Source organism: Chiloscyllium plagiosum, unplaced genomic scaffold, assembly GCF_037043375.1.
Source record: "Chiloscyllium plagiosum isolate Xiang-an unplaced genomic scaffold, Cpla_swu_hap1 HiC_scaffold_41, whole genome shotgun sequence".
NCBI classification, from domain to species: Eukaryota; Metazoa; Chordata; class Chondrichthyes; order Orectolobiformes; family Hemiscylliidae; genus Chiloscyllium; species Chiloscyllium plagiosum.
Window position 1 is genome coordinate 17,203,522 of NW_028270179.1, and position 14,325 is coordinate 17,217,846.

The following is a 14,325-nucleotide window of genomic DNA, read 5'->3' on the forward strand; positions in this document are numbered from 1 at the left end:
CTATGACTCTGTGATTCTTTGAATCTATGATATTATCTTATCAAGTATCTTATCAAGAGCGAATGAACAGTCAACATCCACCGCTGATGCATTGTTCCCGTAAACAGACAATTATTGATTGGTGCTTACTCAGCCCCAGCTCACCCTTTTGATATTCACTGGAGGGTGTCATACAGAATCGAGACTGACAGCAGGACAATTTCACTTCGGAGGTAAATATTTAACAAACCGACTGTTACACGAGTACTCTGTGCTGAAAACCGGCAAGGAACCGTGGTGTCATACAATTACCAAGCAATGGCCATCTTAATAAGACACTGAAGAATCACTACCTTTGATAGCCAATGGCGTTACCATTCCTGATTCCGCCCATCCCCCTCAAACCATCTAACCACATCCTGGGGTTACCATTGAGAGCAAATCGCTTTATTGCCTCATGTCATTCAATGGGATTATCATCATCGAATTCCCTGACGATTAATATGCTGATGATTACCTTTGAAAGGGAAGCTAATCATTGTCCTTTGAAGTTCAATGATGTCACTGTTACAGAATGCTGCCCACCCGACAACATCTTGTGGTTTTCCATTGATAGTGAAACTAACCATAGCCCCTTGATATTCAATGGCATTACCAACATTGAATTCCCTCCAGAATAAAACCTGGGGGATTACCATTGACCAGAAATTGAACTGGAGTCACCAAATCAGTACAGTCACTATAAGGGAATCTTGCAGCGATTAACTCACCTCCCGAATCACTTCCAAATGCCGTTCTACCATCGATAAGGCACAAGTTCGGAAAGTAATGAAATATTCTCTAAAGATCTGAATGAGTGCAACTCCAACAGTACTCCAGAGAGTCAACATAATCACAGGTATATCAGTTCGACTGGCTGACACCACATTCAATCCTCCTCTCATTAATCTCGCCAACATTCGGGCGCTCTACCTGTTTTCCTGATGAAGAGCTTTTGCCCGAAACATCGATTTTAAGACCATAAGACATAGGAGCGGAAGTAAGGCCATTCGGCCCATCGAGTCCACTCCGCCATTCAATCATGGCTGATGGGCATTTCAACTCCACTTACCCACATTCTCCCCGTAGCCCTTAATTCCTTGTGACATCAATAATTTATCAATTTCTGCCTTGAAGACATTTAGCGTCCCAGCCTCCACTGCACTCTGTGGCAATGAATTCCACAGGCCCACCACTCTCTGGCTGAAGAAATGTCTCCGCATTTCTGTTCTGAATTTACCCCCTCTAATTCTAAGGCTGTGTCCACGGGTCCTAGTCTCCTCGCCTAATGGAAACAATTTCCTGGCCTCCACCCTCTCCAAGCCATGTATTATCTTGTTAAGTTTCTATTAGATCTCCCCTTAATCTTCTAAACTCCAATGAATACAATCCCAATATCCTCAGCCGTTCCTCGTATGTTAGACGTACCTTTCCAGGGATCATCCGTGTGAATATCCGCTGGACACGCTCCAGTGCCAGCATGTCCTTCCTGAGGTGTGGGGACCAAAACTGGACACAGTAATCAAAATGGGGCCTAACCAGAGCGTTATAAAGTCTCAGTAGCACATCAGTGCTTTTATATTCGAACCCTCTCGGGATAATTGACAACATTGCATTCGCTTTCTTAATCACGGACTCAACCTTCATGTTTACCTTTAGAGAATCCTCAACTAGCACTCCCAGATTCCTCTGTACTTTGGATTTACGAATTTTCTTACCATTTAGAAAGTAATCCATGCTTATATTATTTTTTCCAAAGTGCAAGACCTCGCATTTGCTCACATTGAATTCCATCAGCCATTTCCTGGAGCACTCCTCCAAACTGTCTTGATCCTTCTGCAGCCTCTCCCCTTTCTCAGTACTAATCCAACTGTCCAAAGGCTGAGCTTAAAGGTAATATGACTATGATTTCCCTTTTAACTTCCCTCCCAGCCAAAGAGGAGAAGCTTCTTTGAAGCCGCAGGAGAGAAAGGCCAATGTTGCTTACTCTCAGCTATGAAGCTCTGACGATACTGATACACAAAGGTCTACGCGTTTCACTTTGTGCTTTTCTGTGCCCAGTCAAAAATGTGGGACCCCATCAAGAGCCATCACTCACTCACTGACCAACAACTAGACTCTGAGATCAAGGATTCCAGTGCGTGGATCATCGAGAACTGAAAGATAATTCCCTTCCATGTCCTTTCCTTGAATTTGGCAGAACCCAACCTATGTATGTTCAAGCAGATTTCGCTTAATTTATACATTTCAAAATTAGCTTCAAACCTCCACTTTGGGTTGTTCTATCGGATGAAGCAAGGGGTTACTGGAAGGATTTGCTCCAATAGATATCACTTATGGAGTCTTGCTGTTTGAGCTCGTCAAAGGTTCTCAGAAGAAACCAAACGAGGCAACCTTGACCATGGATCTTCAATTTGCATCAACCGGAGTACATCCTGCTCCTTTGCTGATTTTCCGTATTTCTTTCAGCTAGCATTTAACATTTAGACACAGAATGCATCAGTGCAACAGATCTTGCTCATCACTACAGGATGTTCATTGTTTGATCTTGCTGTGCATTCATTTCTTCCACTGCTTCAACAGTGTCACATCGGCAATTTATTGTTGCTCCACGTCACGGTAAGAACGCTCCACCCTTCATTTCTTTGTAGTCTGTTTTCTCATTTATCCTGATCTCCCTGTTCACGCATTCACCATCTGTTTGCATCTCTCTTTCTCTCCTTAACTATCGCGATCTCCCTCCATGCCTATCCGTACATCTGCTCACAGACCTCTCCGTGAATCTCTCTCCCTCTCTCTTTCCCCCCCGTTCCACATCCTTTTCATGTCTGCTTTTTGTCATTGTATCTCTCTTTCTCTTTCCTGAAGATACATGAGTTGGCTTTCTCTCTGTTTTACATTTTTACCTCTTGCTGTCTCTGAAAATCCCCCTCTCTCTCTTTCTGTTTCCCTGATGCATCAAAATGCTTTAGATGCTGAAATAGTCAGAGAGTCGTAGTGATGTACAGAATGGAAACGGATGCTTCGGTCCACCACTTCCATGCCAATCAGATATCCCAATCCAATCTAACCCCATCTGCCATCACCCGGCCCATATCAATCAAAACCCTTCGTATTCATATATCTATCCACGTGCCTTTTAAATGTTCCAACTGTACGAGCCACCACCACTTCCTCTGGCAGCTCATTCGATATATAGATATGCCCACTGCTTGAAAATGTTGTGCCTTAGTTTCTTTTACCCTTTTCCTCTTTCAACCTTAACCTATACCCTCCAGTTCTAGACTCCCCACCTTTGGTAAATAGATATTTACCATATCTATACCCCTCATGATTTTCTAAACTTCTATGCGCCTCCGAATCTTCAGGGGAAACTGCTCCAGCCCATTCAACCCCTCCCCATAGTTCAGAAACCTCCAACCCTGGCAACATCTTCATACGTCTTTTGTGAACCCTTTCAAGTTCCCCGAATTCCTCACCATAGGATGTAGAGCAGAATTGACCGCAATATTCCAAACGAAACCTAACCAATGTCCTTGAATGCGGCAACATGACCTCCCAACTCCTCTATTCAATACTCTGACCAATAAAGGAAAGCGTACCAAACGCCTTCTTCATCATGCTATCGACCTGCGACTCCAGTTTAAAGGAGCTTTAACCCTGCACTCCAATGTCTCTTAACTCAGTAACACTCTCTAGAATCAAAACAATGACTGCAGATGCTGGAAACCAGATTCTGGATCAGTGGTGCTGGAAGAGCACAGCATCCGACGAGCAGCAAAATCGACGTTTCAGGCAAAAGCCCTTCATCAGGAATAAATGCAGAGAGCCGGAAGCCTGGAGAGATAAGCTAGAGGAGGGTGGGGGTGGGGGTGGGGAGAAAGTATCATAGAGTACAACAGGTGAGTGGGGGAGGAGATGAAGGTGATAGGTCAAGGAGGAGAGGGTGGAGTGGATAGGTGGAAAAGGAGCTCGGCAGGTCGGACAGGTCCGGACAGGTCAAGGGGATAGTGCGGGCTGGAAGTTTGAAACTAGGATGAGGTGGGGGAAGGGAAAATGAGAAAGCTGGCGAAGTCCACATTCATGCCCTGGGGTTGAAGTGTTCCGAGGCAGAAGATGAGGCGTTCTTCCTCCAGGCGTCTGGTGGTGAGTGAGCGGCGGTGAACGAGGCCCAGGACCTCCATGTCCTCGGCAGAGTGGGAGGGGGAGTTGAAATGTTGGGCCACCAATCAACCAAACCGCCCCGTGTTTGGAAAGTGCTGCCTGAAGATCTTTAGAGAATTCAATCCTTTTTGTAATTGATACGCATTACTGCTACTGTGCCTTTCAAGCAGAGGAAGGGGGGGGGACCTGGAAATGGGTTTTCGAAACATTCGTTCTGTTTTCGTCTCGCACCTGGTGCCAGACCTGCAGAGTTATCCAGCAATTTCACTTTTCGGTTTGACGAATGCTTGTTGAATGTGGTCAAAACAATTATTGCAGATGCTGAAAACCATATTCTGGAGAAGAGTCATGCTGTAAAATTACAGCAGTTCAGGCACATCCGAGGAACAGGAAAATGATCTGAATGAAGAGACTGGGGGCGTTCTGGAGAGGTTTGCCGATGTTACAAATTCAGAACAGAAATGCAGAGATATTTCTTCAGCTAGAGAGCGGTTGGCCTGTGGAATTCATTGCCACAGAGTGCAGTGGAGGCTGGGACGCTAAATGTCTTCAAGGCAGAAATTGATAAATTATTGCTGTCACAAGGAATTAAGGACTACGGGGAGAATGCGGGAAGTGGAGTTGAAATGCCCATCAACCATGATTGAATGGCGGAGTGGACTCGATGGGCCGAATGGCCTTACTTCCGCTCCTATGTCTTATGGTCTTAAAATCGACGTTTCGGGCAAAAGGTCTTCATCAGGAAAACAGGTAGAGCGCCCGAATGTTGTCGAGATAATTGTTGGAGTTGCACTGATTCAGAACTTTAGAGAGTATTGCATTACTTTCCGAACTTGTGCCTTATCGATGGTAGAACGGCATTAGGAAGTGATTCGGGAGGTGAGTTAATCGCTGCAAGATTCCCTTATAGTGACTCTAGATTAGATTAGATTAGATTACTTACAGTGTGGAAACAGGCCCTTCGGCCCAACAAGTCCACACCGACCCGCCGAAGCGCAACCCACCCATACCCCTACCTTTACCCCTTTAACCTAACACTACGGGCAATTTAGCATGGCCAATTCACCTGACCCGCACATCTTTGGACTGTGGGAGGAAACCGGAGCACCCGGAGGAAACCCACGCAGACACGGGGAGAATGTGCAAACTCCACACAGTCAGTCGCCTGAGTCGGGAATTGAACCTGGGTCTACAGGCGCTGTGAGGCAGCAGTGCTAACCACTGGGCCACCGTGCCGCCCACGGTGATTTGGTGACTCCAGTTCAATTTCTGGTCAATGGTAATCTCCCAGGTTTTAATCTGGAGGGAATTCAATGTTGGTAATGCCATTGAATATCAAGGGGCTATGGTTAGTTTCACTCTCAATGGAAAACCCCAAGATGTTGTTAGGTGGGCAGCATTCTGTAACAGTGACATCATTGAACTTCAAAGGACAATGATTAGCTTCACTTTCAATGGTAATCATCAGCATGTTAATCGTTAGGGAATTCGATAATTCGATGATGGTAATCCCATTGAATGACATGAGGCAATAAAGCGATTTGCTCTGAATGGTAACCCCAGGATGCGGATAGATGGGTTGAGGGGGGAGGGGGGAATCAGGGATGGTAACGCCATTGGCTATCAAAAGGTAGTGATTCTTCAGTGTCTTATTAAGATGGCCATTGCTTGGTAATTGTATGACACCACGGTTCCCTGCCAGTTTTCAGCAGAGAGTACTCGTGTAACAGTCATTGTCGGTTTGTTAAATATTTACCCCCGAAGTGAAATTGTCCTGCTGTCAGTCTCGATTCTGTATGACACCCTCCAGTGAAGTTCAAAAGAGTGAGCTGGTGCTGAGTGTGCACCAATCACTAATTGCCTGTTTACGGGAACAGTGCATTAGCGGTGGATATTGACGGTTCATTCGCTCTTGATAAGATACTGTGTTCAATATCATAGATTCAAAGAATCATAGAGTCATAGAGATGTACAGCGTGGAAGCAAACCCATCGGTACAGATCTTCCTCTGGCAGCACATTCCAAACATGCACCAACTCCATGTGAAAAAGGTCCCTGTTAAATGTTATTACTCTCACGTTAAATAAATGTCCACTTGTTTGGACTCCTCATTCTGGAGAAAAGGCATGTCTATTCACCCTACCCGTGTCTCTGATGAATTTGCAAATGTTTTTAAGTTCATCCCTCAGCTCCTGACTCTCTCGGAAAAATAGCCCGAGCCGTTTTAACCTCACGCTCTACCTCAAACACTTCAATCCGAGTAACATCCTTATAAATCTTTTCTGAACCCTTTAAGATTCACAACATTCCTCCGATAATAAGCAGAACGGAATTGCACACTATCTTCCAAAAGTGACCGAGACAATGACTTGCACAACCATAACATGACCTCCCAACTGCAATACTTTATGATGCGATGCAGGAATTCCAAACTCAGCCCTTACTATCGTATCTATCTGAAATTGCACTCCCAAGGTTCAATCTATTACTTGTTGTGAAACGTTAGGGGTCCGCATGGCAAGTAAAAACAGACATACGCGTACATATTCTCACACAGACATACGTGTACGCTCACACACAAAGCCCACAATGAGGAGAGAGTGGAAACAAGAGAGCAAATTGGAGATGGAGGCGAAGGAAGAGGAGAGAAAACTGGAGAAATCAAAGAATTCAGTGAATACAGAAGGAGAGATATTATATATTTGGTGAGAAGAGGGGATAGAGGAAATTGAGAAATATGATGGAGAACGGGAATGATCGGAAATAGAGAGGAACAGTATCGAGAGTGAGAGGATGAGGAAAAAGAACAGAATTGGATGATGAGAGAAAAAGTCAGAGAGAGAAAGAGAGACAACCGTGAAAAGGGAGGAGAATAGAAAACCTGTTATCTAAGGCAGGCCAAGTGCATCCCAGAATTCTGAGCAACAAAACTATTTAAAAATCACTTTGACCGCTCATGGAAAACAATTTGTTCACGGAGAGCTCACACAAACATCCGAATTGTAGTAAGTGCTCATTTTACTACTGACGGAGTAACTACTGGTGCCAAGGTGATAGTGAGAGATCTGTGACTGCATCACTAGGCGTGGGCCAATCCGTAACGAAAATTAAATTGTGTGGGTAGCTGTTAAATTTTGTCACATGGTGAGCAGAAAGCTTCGCAGCAATGCAGAATGATTCGGATTTCAATCGATGAAAGCAACAAAGTGGACTGTTCTATTCATATGACCACGGTTGAAGTCCAATCCGCAGAGGCCCTGTGGGACAATACATTATAGTAGATTAGATTACGTTACAGATTACATTAGATTAGATTACATTACAATGTGGAAACAGACCCTTCAGCCCAACAAGTCCACACCGACCCGGCGAAGTGCAAACCACCCATACCCCTACATTTACCCCTTACCTAATACTACGGGCAATTTCGCATGGCCAATTTACCTGACCTGCACACCTTTGGACTGTGGGAGGAAACCGGAGCACCCGGAGGAAACCCACGCAGACACTGGGAGAACGTGCAAACTCCACACAGTCAGTCGCCTGAGGCTGGAATTGAACCCAGATCTCTGGCGCTGTGAGACAACAGTGCTTACCACCGCGCCGCCACCCAGAACATAGAACATAGAACTTGGAACAGTACAGCACACAACAGGCCCTTCAGCCCACGATGTTGTGCCGACACATTGATCCTCATGTATGCATCCTCAAATCTCTGTGACCATGTCCATGTCCAGCAGTCTCATAAATCTCCCCAATGACCTTGCTTCCTCAACTGCTGCTGGCAACGCATTCCATGCTCTCATAACTCTCTGTGTAAAGAACTCGCCTCTAACATCCCCTCTATACTTTCCTCCAAACAGCTTAAAACTATGACCCATCGTGTTAGCTATTTCTGCACTGGGAAATAGTCTCTGGCTATAGAACATAGAACATAGAACATAGAACAATAGAGCATAGAACAGGCCCTTCGGCACACGATGTTGTGCCGAACATTTGTCCTAGTTTAAGCACCCATCCATGTACCTATCCAATTACCGCTTAAAGGACGCCAATGATTCTGACTCTGCCAATCCCAAAGGCAGCGCATTCCATGCCCCCACCACTCTCTTGGTAAAGAACCTACCCCTGACATCCCCTATATCTTCAAACCTTCACCTTAAATTTATTTCCACTGGTACAACTCTGTTGTACTCGGGGAAAACGTTTCTGACTGTCTACTCTATCTATTCCTCTGATCATCTTATAAACCTCTCTCAAGTCACCACTCATCCTTCACCGTTCCAATCAGAAAACGCCTAGCACTCTCAACCTATCCTCGTACGACATATTCTCCATTCCAGGCAACATCCTGGTAAATCTTCTCTGCACGCTCTCCAATGCTTCCACATCTTTCCGAAAGTGAGGCGACCAGAACCGCACACAGTACTCCAAATGTGGCCTAACCAATGTCTTGTACAGCTGAACCATCACTACACGACTCTTGAATTCAATCCCTCTGCTAATGAACGCTATTTCACCACAGGCCTTCTTCCAATCTCTATCCACCTGAGTGGCAACTTTCAAAGATAAACGATCGACTCTATCTATGCCTCTCATTATCTTGTATACCTCAATTCTGTCCCCCTCCTCCTCCTTTTCTCCAATGATAAAAGTCCGAGCTCAGTCAACCTCTCTTCATAAGATAAACCCTCCAGAGCAGGCAGCATTCTGGTAAACCTCCTCTGAACCCTCTCCAAAGCATCCACATCTTTTCTATAATAGGGCGACCAGAACTGGACTCAGTATTCCAAGTGCGGTCTAACCAAGGTTTTATACAGCTCACGACCCTTAAACTCAATCCCCCTGTTAATGATTGCCAAAACACCACCTGCTTGCTTAACAACCCTGTCAAGTGGGTGGCCATGTTAAGGAATCTATGTACCTGCACACCAAGATCCCTCTGTTCCTCCATACTGCCAAGAATCCTATCCTTAATCCTGTACTCAGCTTTCAAAATCGAATTTCCAAAATGCATCACCTCGCATTTATCCAGGTTGAACTCCATCTGCCACCTCTCAGCCCATCTCTGCATCCTTTAAATGTCTCGCTGCAGCCTACAACAGCCTTCTATACTGTCAATGACACCTCCAACCTTTGTGTCGTCTGAAAACTTGCTGACCATTCTTCAATCCCCTCATCCAAGTCATTAATAAAAATTACAAAAAGTAGAGACCCAAGGACAGAGCCTTGTGGAACATCACTCACCACTGACTTCCAGGTAGAATATTTTAGTTCTACTACCACTCGCTGTCTTCTGTTGGCCAACCAATTCTGTATCGAGACAGCTATGTTCCCCTGTATCCCATTCCTCCTGACCTTCTGAATGAGGTTCCACGGGGAACCTTATCAAATGCCTTGCTAAAGTCCATATACACCACATCCACAGGTTGACCCTCTTCAACTTTTCTAGTCACATCCTCAAACAAAACGATAAGCTTTGTGAGGCATGACTGCCCCTCACAAAGCCGTGTTGACTGTATTTAATCAAGCCATGCTCTTCAGATGGTCATAAATCCTATCCCTCAGAATCGTTTCTAACACCTTGCAGACGACAGACGTGAGACTTACTGGTCTGTAATTGCCGGGGATTTCCCTATTTCCTTTCTTGAATGAGGAATTACATTTGCCTCTCTCCAATCCTCAGGTACGACTCCAGTGGAGAGCGAGGATGCAAAGATCTTCGCAAGTGGAGAAGCAATTGCATTTCTCGTTTCCCAAAGCTGGTCTGGGCCTGGCGACTTGTCAGTCTTAATGTTTGATTAAATTTTCAGTACATCAGCTTGCTCTATCTCTATCTATGCCAGCATGCACACCTGCTCTTCAAACGTTTCATTCACTATAAAGTTCGTTTCTTTCGTAAAGACAGAAGCAAAAAACTAATTTAGGGCTCCCCGACCACCTCGGACTCCGCACACAAGTTCCCTATGCTATCCCTGATCGGCCCTATTCTTTCTTTGACCATTCTCTTATTCCTCACGTAAGTGTAAAATGCCTTTGTGTTCTCCGTAATCCGTTCTGCCAAGCCTTTCTCGTGCCCCCTCCTGGCTCTCCTCAGACCATTTTTAAGCTCATTCCTCGCCTGCCTGTACTCCTCTAGAGTTGAGCTTGACCCCAGCTTACTCCACCTTCTGTAAGCTACCTCCTAGCTCCTTCCTCCTTCTTTTTGTCGAGGCGCTCCACCGCTCTCGTCATCCAAGATTCTTTTATCTTACCCCTTCGTGCCTGTCTCAGAGGGACATATTTATTCATCACTGGCGACAACTGTTCCTTAAACAGTCTGCACATGTCTATAGTGCCTTTACCATGGAATAATTGCTCCCAATCCATGCTTCCTAACTCATGTCTAATCGCAAACTCATAGTTTCCTCTTCCCCAATTAAATAATCTCTCATTTTGCCTAATCCTCTCATTCTCCATAGCAATGTAGAATGTGAGGCAGTTGTGGTCACTATCAGCAAAATTGTCTCCTACCACAAGATCTGATACCTGCCCCGGCTCTTTTCCGAGCACCAAGTCTGGAATGGCCTCTCCCCTCGACAGCATCTCAACGTACCGAGTTAGGAAACCCTCCTCAACACACCTTACAAAAACTGCACCATTCAAATCTTCTGCTCGAAGGAGGTTCCAATCAATATTGGGAAAGTTAAAGAGACCCATTACAACAACCGTATGACGTCCACACGTTTCCAAAATCTGCCGACCTATGCTTTCTTCCATCTCCCTGCTGCTATTCGGGGGCCTGTAGTAAACCCCTGACGTGGTGCCTGCTGCCTTGGTGTTCCTAATTGCCACCCATACTCACTCGGGAGGCAGATCTTCCTCGACAATGGAAGCTTCCGTAGCTGTGATACCCTCTCTGATTAGTAGTGCTACATCCCCTCCTCTTTTCGCCCCTCCCTATTCTTTTTAAATGCTCTAAACCCTTGAACTTCCAGCAACCATTCCTGCCCCTGAGAAACCCATGTCTGTGTTATGGCACAGCATTATAGCACCCGGTACTGATCCATGCTCTACGCTCGTCACTTTTATTCCTGATATTCCTTGCGTTAAAACAAACACACTTTAACTGATTCCTTGGTTCCTTTCCAGGAAAATCCTTCCCACTAGCTGGTTTACCTCTTGCTATTGCATCATCTGCATCAACTCTCACCTCCGGTATACAGCTCAGGTTCCCACCCCCCTGCCATAGTTGTATAAAACCTCTCGAACTGTTCCATCAAACCTTCCACCCAGGACATTGGTCCCCTTCCAGTTCAGATGCAAACCGTCCTTCTTGTACAGGTCCCACCTTCCCCAGAAGGCATCCCAATTATCTACATATCTGAAGCCCTCCCTAATACGCCAGCTACGCAGCCACGTGTTAGGCTGCGCCCGCTCCCTGTTCCTCGCCTTGTTATCTCGTGGCACTGGAAGCAAATTAGAGAACACTACTCTGTTCGTCTTGCTTTGCAGATTCCATCCTAACACCCTGAAATCACTTTTTATATTCTCAATCCTTTTTCTGGCTCTATCATTAGTGCCACTATGTAACACGATTTCTGGCTGTTCGCTCTCACCTTTTAGAACCTTATACACCCAATCAGAGGCATCCGGATCCTGGCACCAGGGAGGCAACATACCTTCCGGGAATCCCGATCCTGACCACAAAATCGCCTGTCGATTCTCTTAACTATCGAGTCCCCTACAACGAATACTTTTCTATTCTTCCCCCTTACATGCTTTGCCACAGTGTCAGGCTCAGTGCCAGAGAACTGACTACTATGACTTTCCTCTAGTAGGTCATCCCCCCCAGCAGCATCCAAAACGGTATACTTATTGCTGAGGGGAATGTCCACAGGGGATCTCTGCACTGTCTGTCTGTCCCCTTTCCTCCCACTAACTGTAACCCATCTATAATTGTCCTGAGCCTTGGGACTGACCAACTCCCGGCAACTCCTCTCAATTACGCCCTCAGCCTCCTGAGTGATCCGTAGTTCATCCAGCTCCAGCTCAAATTCCCTCACACGGTTTTCAAGGAGCTAGAGTTGGGTGCATTTCCCGCAGTTGTGGCCAGCTGAGACGAGTGCCATGTCTCCCACCTGCCACATTATAGAATCATCTGAAATCTCACATAAAGGGCTCTTCCGAGGACCACAGTGTAAGGTGGGGGAAACAATGCTTTTCATCCTTGCAACCTTGATGCTGCTGGAAATGTTTGTTTCCAACAAAATACATAATATTTTTTCTTTTACCGGATACATCTCTGAGTGAAGAGTCTGCCACAATAATGTTTGGCGCGGGGATGTCCATTCAGCCTGTCTAACGTCTACTGACATGTAAGTGAAACATGGTTGAGCAGTGTCGTCGTACCATCAGCAAATCGTAGTCCCAGGATTTGTAAAAAAATCACCCTTTACAGACGAAAAACTATCAATCAGAGTGTTAAGTATTTTCAAAAGATGATTTACATAATCATTTTCAAATGAGTAGCAAAAACGATCTATCCTTAGTCCTCTTGCATCTCCTTCCAACATGTAGCATTTGGGGGATGATTTCCATCAATTCTACACCACGGATACAACTGTGTGTGCGTGTGTGGATGCATGTGGGTGGATGTGCGTTTGTTGGGTTGTATGTGTGAGTGTGGGATGGTGTGGGTTTAATAGGTGTATGACAATGACTGTGTGTTCTGTACGTGTGGAGTGTGCGGAGGTGCGGTGTCTGTGTGTGAATGCGTGTCCGTTTGAGTGAGTGTGTGTGGCTATGTGTGTGGGTATGTATGGGTGCTTAGTGTGTACGTGTGTGTGGCGTGTGTGGTGTTGTGGTGCGTGTGGGTGTGTGTCCGTGAATGGCTGTGGATGAGTGGATGTGAATATGGGTGTGTATGTGGTTGTGTGTAGGTGAGTGCGTGGATGTGTGACGGTGTGTGTCATTGGGCGTGGGGGGGTGTGTGAATTTGTATTTGTGTGTTTGTGTGTGAGGGATGTGTGTGGGTGTGCAGTTGTGTGTCTGTAGGTGTGTGTTTGTGAATGTGTGCATGCGCTTGTGGGTGTTTGTGTGTGGGTGGGTGGTTGCGCACGCACTTGCCTGTGTGTGTGTGCATCTGGGTAGGTGGATGTGTCTGTGTGTGTGAATGTGTCTGTGTGTACATTTGAGTGCATGTGCGTTGCTGTGTGTGGGCGTGTGTGTGAGTGTCTGTGCGGTGTGTTTGTCTGTGCATGTGCGTGTGTGTGTGTGTTTGTGTCTGTGTGCATGTGGATGTGTTTGAAAATGTGTGAATGTGTGTGTGAGTGTGTGTGCAGTTGTCGATGTTTGAGGGGACATGTGTGTGGGTGTCGGTGTGAGCATATGTGGGTGCGTGTGTGAGTTTGTGTTTGTGAGTGCGTGTATGTGTTGGTGTGTCTGCGTGTGTGTGAATGGATATGCGTGTGCATGTGGGTACTGGTGTGTGTTTGTGCGAGTTTGTGTTAGCGCGTGTGTGTGTGTATGTATGGGTGTGTGTGTAGATGTGGGTGGATGTGTGAGGGTGTGTCGTTGCATGTGCTCATATCCAATCCTTCCCCACCTTTGAGCATTCCGAATGGATCAATAAGACACAGAGAAAGAGGAAGAGATCGATTGACAGGCACTATCCTCAATATGTATTGCCGGTATGACAGATGGCAGGGTAATAAGGCTGTAGGAGTCTTGAGTACCAAGCTAAGCTGTGTAAAAATGGAATGCTTGGGAGCTGGGAGTGCCATCTCCACGATCCCACCATATCCAGGCCATTGCACTTTCACAGATGGAAGATGGAGCATCTGGGTCATCAGCAGATCCAACATCACCAACTCCTTCGCCCGGCATCAATGGGTGCCCCGGTAGCAGTTAGCTCTGATCTTCAGCTCGTCTCCTCGGCAGGTCTGCTCTCGGCACAGGCCTCTCAACACTTCACATGTGGCTCTAGTATCTGCGAACGAAACCAGCGAGGCCGAGGATTAACCAGGATTCTTCTCAACCCACTCGCACACCACGTCAGAATAACTGATGGTGAAACCTGAACAGCCGGCAGTGGGAGCCAATACGGTCATGGGGATCGCGCACGTAAGACTTTCGTCTCTGCAAACACACACTCATGAAAGG

At 46.1% G+C, this 14,325-nt stretch overlaps 1 pseudogene; it reads right to left on the reverse strand.

Moving 5' to 3' along the window:
- Nucleotides 1-11,388: 11,388 nt before the first annotated feature.
- LOC148138170 (uncharacterized) overlaps nucleotides 11,389-14,325 on the reverse strand; it is a 35,788-nt pseudogene continuing 32,851 nt past the window's right edge.